This window comes from Haliaeetus leucocephalus, unplaced genomic scaffold (genome assembly GCF_000737465.1).
Source record: "Haliaeetus leucocephalus isolate CR32 unplaced genomic scaffold, Haliaeetus_leucocephalus-4.0 Scaffold228, whole genome shotgun sequence".
NCBI classification, from domain to species: Eukaryota; Metazoa; Chordata; class Aves; order Accipitriformes; family Accipitridae; genus Haliaeetus; species Haliaeetus leucocephalus.
The window spans coordinates 9090129-9096128 of record NW_010972664.1 but is presented as its reverse complement, the minus strand read 5'-3'; positions in this window follow the sequence as shown (position 1 = coordinate 9096128).

Genomic DNA, 6000 nt, shown 5'->3' with positions numbered 1-6000 from the left:
TTTTGTGGTCTTTATGGTAAGATCTAAGGGGACTAAAGAGCTCAAGTCATACCTGCACAAACCAACCACATTCAGAGCTGTTATTCTCATATCAATCACGAGTAATTAGATTTTTGTACCAGCCTTTTTACATTTACCATGTTGAGATAGAGCCCTAGGAGCACTCAGTTTTGTCACCACACAGCTCACCAAGCAGCACACCTGTGCAGCAGCAATGCCACTAATGGTTTGTCAAGAAATTCAGTTGCCTCAAGAGAGAATTCAAAGTTGCCAGGGTGGAGGAGTGTCATTAAAGATTTTCGAGTTGCCTCTTATTTTTAAAAGGCATAATCTGGGCTGGTGGAAGGGGACTCACCTCAAAAGTCTTAAATGATCTGAATCCTTGTTTTATTACTAGGCTCTTAAGGGTTGATAAGCAATTTGTTTCCTCCTTCATGCCCAATTTTTCCATCTGTTGAAGGGGAATTCTGACATAGTCTCTCTTTGTAGACTGGATCTAAAACAAAGATATACAAAAGCTAAATATTAACATCACCACCGCTTATATCATCACTTCAGGTAAACCTGGAGCACTGTCAGAAGAAGATGGGAACATTCAACTCTGAGCGCCACGTCTTGCCTGAGCATCCTCTGTTTGCTCTCTGGTTGCCAGCAAACTTAGTGATACACTTCAAAGCCCTGGTGGGCACAAATCCAGGACTCCAGTGCTAGACAGAAGAGATTCCCAGCCTCACTCTCCTGTCTGCTCTTTCTTCAGTAATATATCCTAGTGGATGTCCCAGGTTTTTCAACCTGCAGTTTCACTAAGATGCCAGTTACCTTCTCATGGAAAGGAGAAAAGCCTTTTTCTCTTCTAGATGTGTAGCACAGTACAGTTTATTTTGCATAGCTCTGCAACTCAGAAGTGCTTTCTTATAGCAGTGTCATATGGCCATTACACAGCAACACAGGAGGCCGTATGAATCTGACAATCAGCTTTTAATGCGGGATATCCCCTGCCATACTGTGTGCAGGTGGTATTGGAGTGTTTTCCTGCAGCTCAGCTACGTTTAACAGTCTTTTCCATGGCATCCCTCTGTTTTTAGACTAGCTTTCAGTGAACCAAAAGTGACTGCTGCATTGAATATGTTCTCCTTCCTTGTGTCTAATTCAGCTTTTCATTCGTCCTTACCTTGGTGTCTTCCAGCTGCTCTCAGTCTGCTTTCTAGGGAATGAACTGTGTGTGGGGAAAGTAGAGACCTTTCTTCTCCTGCACCTTATGCCTGCTCTCTGCCTGGCCATGGGCAGTCCAAAGGGCAAGGGGTCCAGCTACCCCTTGCACCTTGGGCTCACTGTCTTACACATTCTTAGTCCCTACACTAAACTGCTTGATAGATAGCCAGCGAACCAAGGCGAAAGAGATCATGAGAAGAGGGACAAGAGAAATAATTTCTCAAATTAAATGATGAAGCTCGTTCAGTTTCTCATTTCTGTATCTTTTGCCCAGCTGTCCTCCACAAGCGGATGTAAGAGACCAAATTTAGAGCCTCCAGATTGCCATCAAATCTATTCACCGCAGTGATGTGAAAATGAAGCTGAATTTCTGAGCAATCACATGCATTTTCAGCCTAGGGAGGGAGGTGGGCAACCGCCCCCATCAGTGACACCCACATACCCAGCGAGCTGCCAGAAGGGGCACACGCAGCCTGGCTGTGAAGGGGTGAGGGGCTGGCAGTTGCTCCTGCCACAGTGAGGGGGTGTTGATGGAGACAACGACTGTAGCTCTGGATGTGTTTGAGAGTCGCCCTGCGCTGGGACTGAGCCGTAGGTCCTGCTACAGGGAGGGCAGCACTCTTCAACGAACTCGTTGCATGACCCTTACGTGCAATGATAGCAGATGCACACTATAATTAATTTTTTAAAGAAAAAACTCACTTGAGAAAAGTTGGAGAGAATTTTGATGTGAGTCTTGTATTTTATATCCTTGAGCCTGTAAAGCTTCTGTAGTGCAACCACCATCCAAGCCAAATGGTTTTGTCACAGTGCCTAACTTTATTTTAAAAGCCATATTCACTTAAAGATTTACAGAATCCTTCCTTGCTCTTTATAATCCTGGGTAAAATAAGCATGAATTATTTTAGAACACAGTATATTCTCTTTGAAATGCTCATGAAATGAGACAGATAGCAGTCCCAGACACCTTTTTCCATGGACGAAAGTGCTGAATCAACATCCCAGGCTCTCAGAGCCAGCTACTGACAACCATGACAACATTAAGTAAGCAAGAATTGAAGTGAGAGCCCCAACTCATCTTGCACCTACTACTGAATGGTCATCACACTCTGCTGAATAGAAATCCAGTCTAGCAACTTGGAAGTTGAGACATTCAACTCACCATGAAAAGTACGTTGTATTACCTGTTACTCCTTCAGATGATTTAACAATTACAGGTTCTTTCTTAACGTACATTGTTTTTAATCAAATTTCTTTAGATATGCATGGGGATCCAACCCAAAAATGAAACATAGCTATGCAAGAAATGTTATGTATAAGATAGATGAGGAACATCAGAGTCTTAATACTGGTGAATCAGTATGTATCTATCCCTGGAAACAAACGAGAACTGGAGAACAAAAAGGCCAATTAACAATTAGTATACTAATTATAGAAAATGAAGCAGCTATATTCAGTTAGAAACAAATAGCCAAGTAATTACTAGAATACTTAGATCTACGATAGCTCGTTTCAAAGGTGCAGAGTGGGGCCAGAACTCTTCATCACAGGGCAGTGGCATCACCATAGCTGTACCAGATCAGTAGAGTGAGATGGTCAGTACACACCGAGGTAAAGGTGCGTTTATGCTAGACTCAGAGGGGACATCAGGGTATGACATGAAAGAGGAAAATGATAGCACATGGAGATGAGTGCACCTGAAGTGTACACATGAATTTCCCCACCAGTTACAGAATTGGAGGTTCGCTTCTGTTTGTCATCAGAGCAGCAGGGTCCTGGGAAGGGCTGGGGTGCAGCACTGTCCACTACTGTTAAAAATTCACAACGGCAACTTTTAATCTTTCTTGGCACAAGCTTCACCACCCATGTTTGAGAAGTTGCTGAGATATGGAAAGAGTCCTTGGGTTCGCTAGGAGACAGGAATTGGGGAGCTGAGGTGAGGGCTCTGAGGCTACTGGGAATAAAGGAGCTAGAAGGATTTTGGGGACTTGCCTTTGGCTTGCCTCAGTGGCTGGGCAAAGGCAGTGCCCAGCTAATAAGAAGAGCCTTGCTTCTGATCCCCACAACCCTGTCTTCCTCCCTTCTGGCTATCCTTCTGTCACTACTCACCAGGACTAAAAATAGTAGCTATGGGTGGCCAGATTGCATGGGGCTAAGGGCAGGTCAGGAAGGAGAAAATATTGGAAGCAGGGTCTGAGCACTGAGTCATTCAAGAGGGGAAGGAGAAGATCTGCAGTGATGTTTGAGAAGAGTTGCAGATCCCCTGGGATTTGCTTTCCAGTTAGTAACTGTATTGGGTCTGACTGAGATGGAGTTAATTCTCCCCATAGCAGCCCTTGTAGTGCTGTGCTCTGCATCAGTAGCTAGAAAGGTGTTATAACACACCAGTGTTTTGGCTACTGCCAAGCAGGGCTCGCCCAGCATCAAGGCTGTCTCTCCAACATTCCCCCCCGTCACTAGTAGGCTGGGGGTGGGCAAGATCTTAGGAGGCGACATAGCCAGGACAGCTGTCCCACGCTGACCAAAGGGATATTCCATACCATGACGTCTGCTCAGCAATAAAAGCTAAGAGAAAGGGTGGGTGGGGGGCACTTGTTATTTACGATGTTTATCTTCCAGAGCAACTGCTAGGTGTACTGAAGCCCTACTTCCCAGGAAATGGACGGATATCACCTGCTGATGGAAAGTAGAGAATAAATCTGTTTTCCTTTGCTTCCATGTGCAACTTTTGCTTTCTTAAACTGCCTTTATCTTGACCCACAAGATCTTTTTTCCACCTTATTTTCTCTTCCCCCATCCTGCTGAGGAGGGAAGTAATGGAGCAGCTTGGTGGGTACCTGGCATCCAGCCAAGGTCAAACTATCAAACCACCACAGTAACAAAGCCCATTAACAAACTCTATTTAGAGGGTTTTTCACTTAAGTGAGACTTTCCTAAATTAGTAGCCATCAGTTCTGACTTGGGACAGTGAATCTGTCAAATTCCATGAATTATACTAGCATAAAGCCCTCCTCCTGCAAAAAAAGGAAGCGTAGTAATATGGTGAGTCACAATCAGACAAAAAGGAGCTTGCTTTAAGAGTAGCATATTGGCATGGTTTAACCCCGGCCAGCAACTAAGCACCACACAGCCGCTCATTCTCTCCCCCCCCACCCAGTGGGATGGGGGAATCAGGAAAAGAAGTAAAACTCATGGATTGAGGTAAAGACAGTTTAATAGGACATTTTTTCCAATCAAAACACCTTGTTGTATATTTCAGTATTTTTAGTAGTAGTAGTTGTTTTTTGGACTTCAGTTTGCTCTATCAGCAAAAGGAAATTAATCTAGAAGGGAGCATTGATAAAAAGCTCGTAAAAGGCACTGAGAAGGTAGGTGGTACCTTTTTATTAAAAGAACAAAGCAATTGCAAATAGTAAAAGGAACATTTAAAACTAAGGAAAATAAATCTCTATTACCCTAAAAAATAACTCAGGCTGAACAGTAGAGAGTGTCACTGAGAAGATGGACTGGATGCTTACACAAAGACATTTGGGCATGTTATAATTCATGAAAAAAGGTTAAAATTGATTTGACCCCACGTTTCAAAGACTAAATCAATCTCTATTTAGGCAGGGTGGATGACCTCACCCATGCCTTCTGTGTCATTTCCTGTACTTCAGCAGAGACTTTTAGAGTTGGCGTCTTGTAAGGGCATGACTGTGGACCAGGAGGAACATGGGCTGTGACCTAACTGGTGCTAATTGGTACCTCATTTTTCAATAGCGCTGACCCATTAAACAGTGCAGTATGGAGGATTCCCAAGAATTGTTAATGGCCTTTGCAATAGGCCTCAGCCTCAGAGACTGAACCTGGCTCAGTGATATCTTTCCATAAAAAAAAAAAAAAGACTTTGTAGACATGACCACTCAGCTTTCCAAGGCATCTCTGAGCATATTCTCCCATCCCTTGAACACAAGCACGCACACACACACTTCAGTGATAGCTATTTTGCTTGTGCAAGGACAGAGAAACCTGTATTAAACATTTACTTCTGCAATTTCTTCCTCAGAAACATCCTCTGGGGTCTTCTGAAAGAGCTTGGAACATACACAATAGTCTACTGTAATATTTTATTCAAGCTACATTTATCTACTGCCTAGGTAAGAAAATTTCACGATAAAGGTGATGCAGGATGTCATTACTGAACCTTGTGCTACCTCCATCAGGGGAAGGCAGGAAGAACTACAACTCAGGCAGGTAGCAGTTTGAACAGGCTCAGCATCTTTGACATTTAAACAAGAGATTGCTTCCTACAGTGACTATCTGGCCAAGCTTTGAGACACCAAATTATTTACCAGGAATTGTATCAACACATCAAAGAAGTTGCTTTTGCTCTTTGCAATGGTCTTAAGAAATATCCTTCATAGAAGTGAGTTCAATGATACCTGAACCCTTGCTGTAGATAAGTGCTCTTCCTAAGATGTAAACATTGACAGCAAGCTGTTGTGGGACAGAAGGACCAGCTCAAGCACATGTATAATCTTCAGTCCACAAAGCAGGGAAATAAGGTCCTCCCCATATTCTCACTCACTGTCGTATCCATCAAATTTGGGCTGTTACTATTGTAATTAGAAACTGAAGGGTTTGGATAGGTCTTTTAGTGGCCAGCTAAATCAACTGGTCACTTGATGCTTATCAGGAGAATTATGGTCTGTTGCTTATTGATCTTTTCCTTTCATTGGCTTACTTGAAAGGAAGAGTGATGGTCTCAGGTATTGCATCACTATTAGCGTGAAGTACACGTCCCTA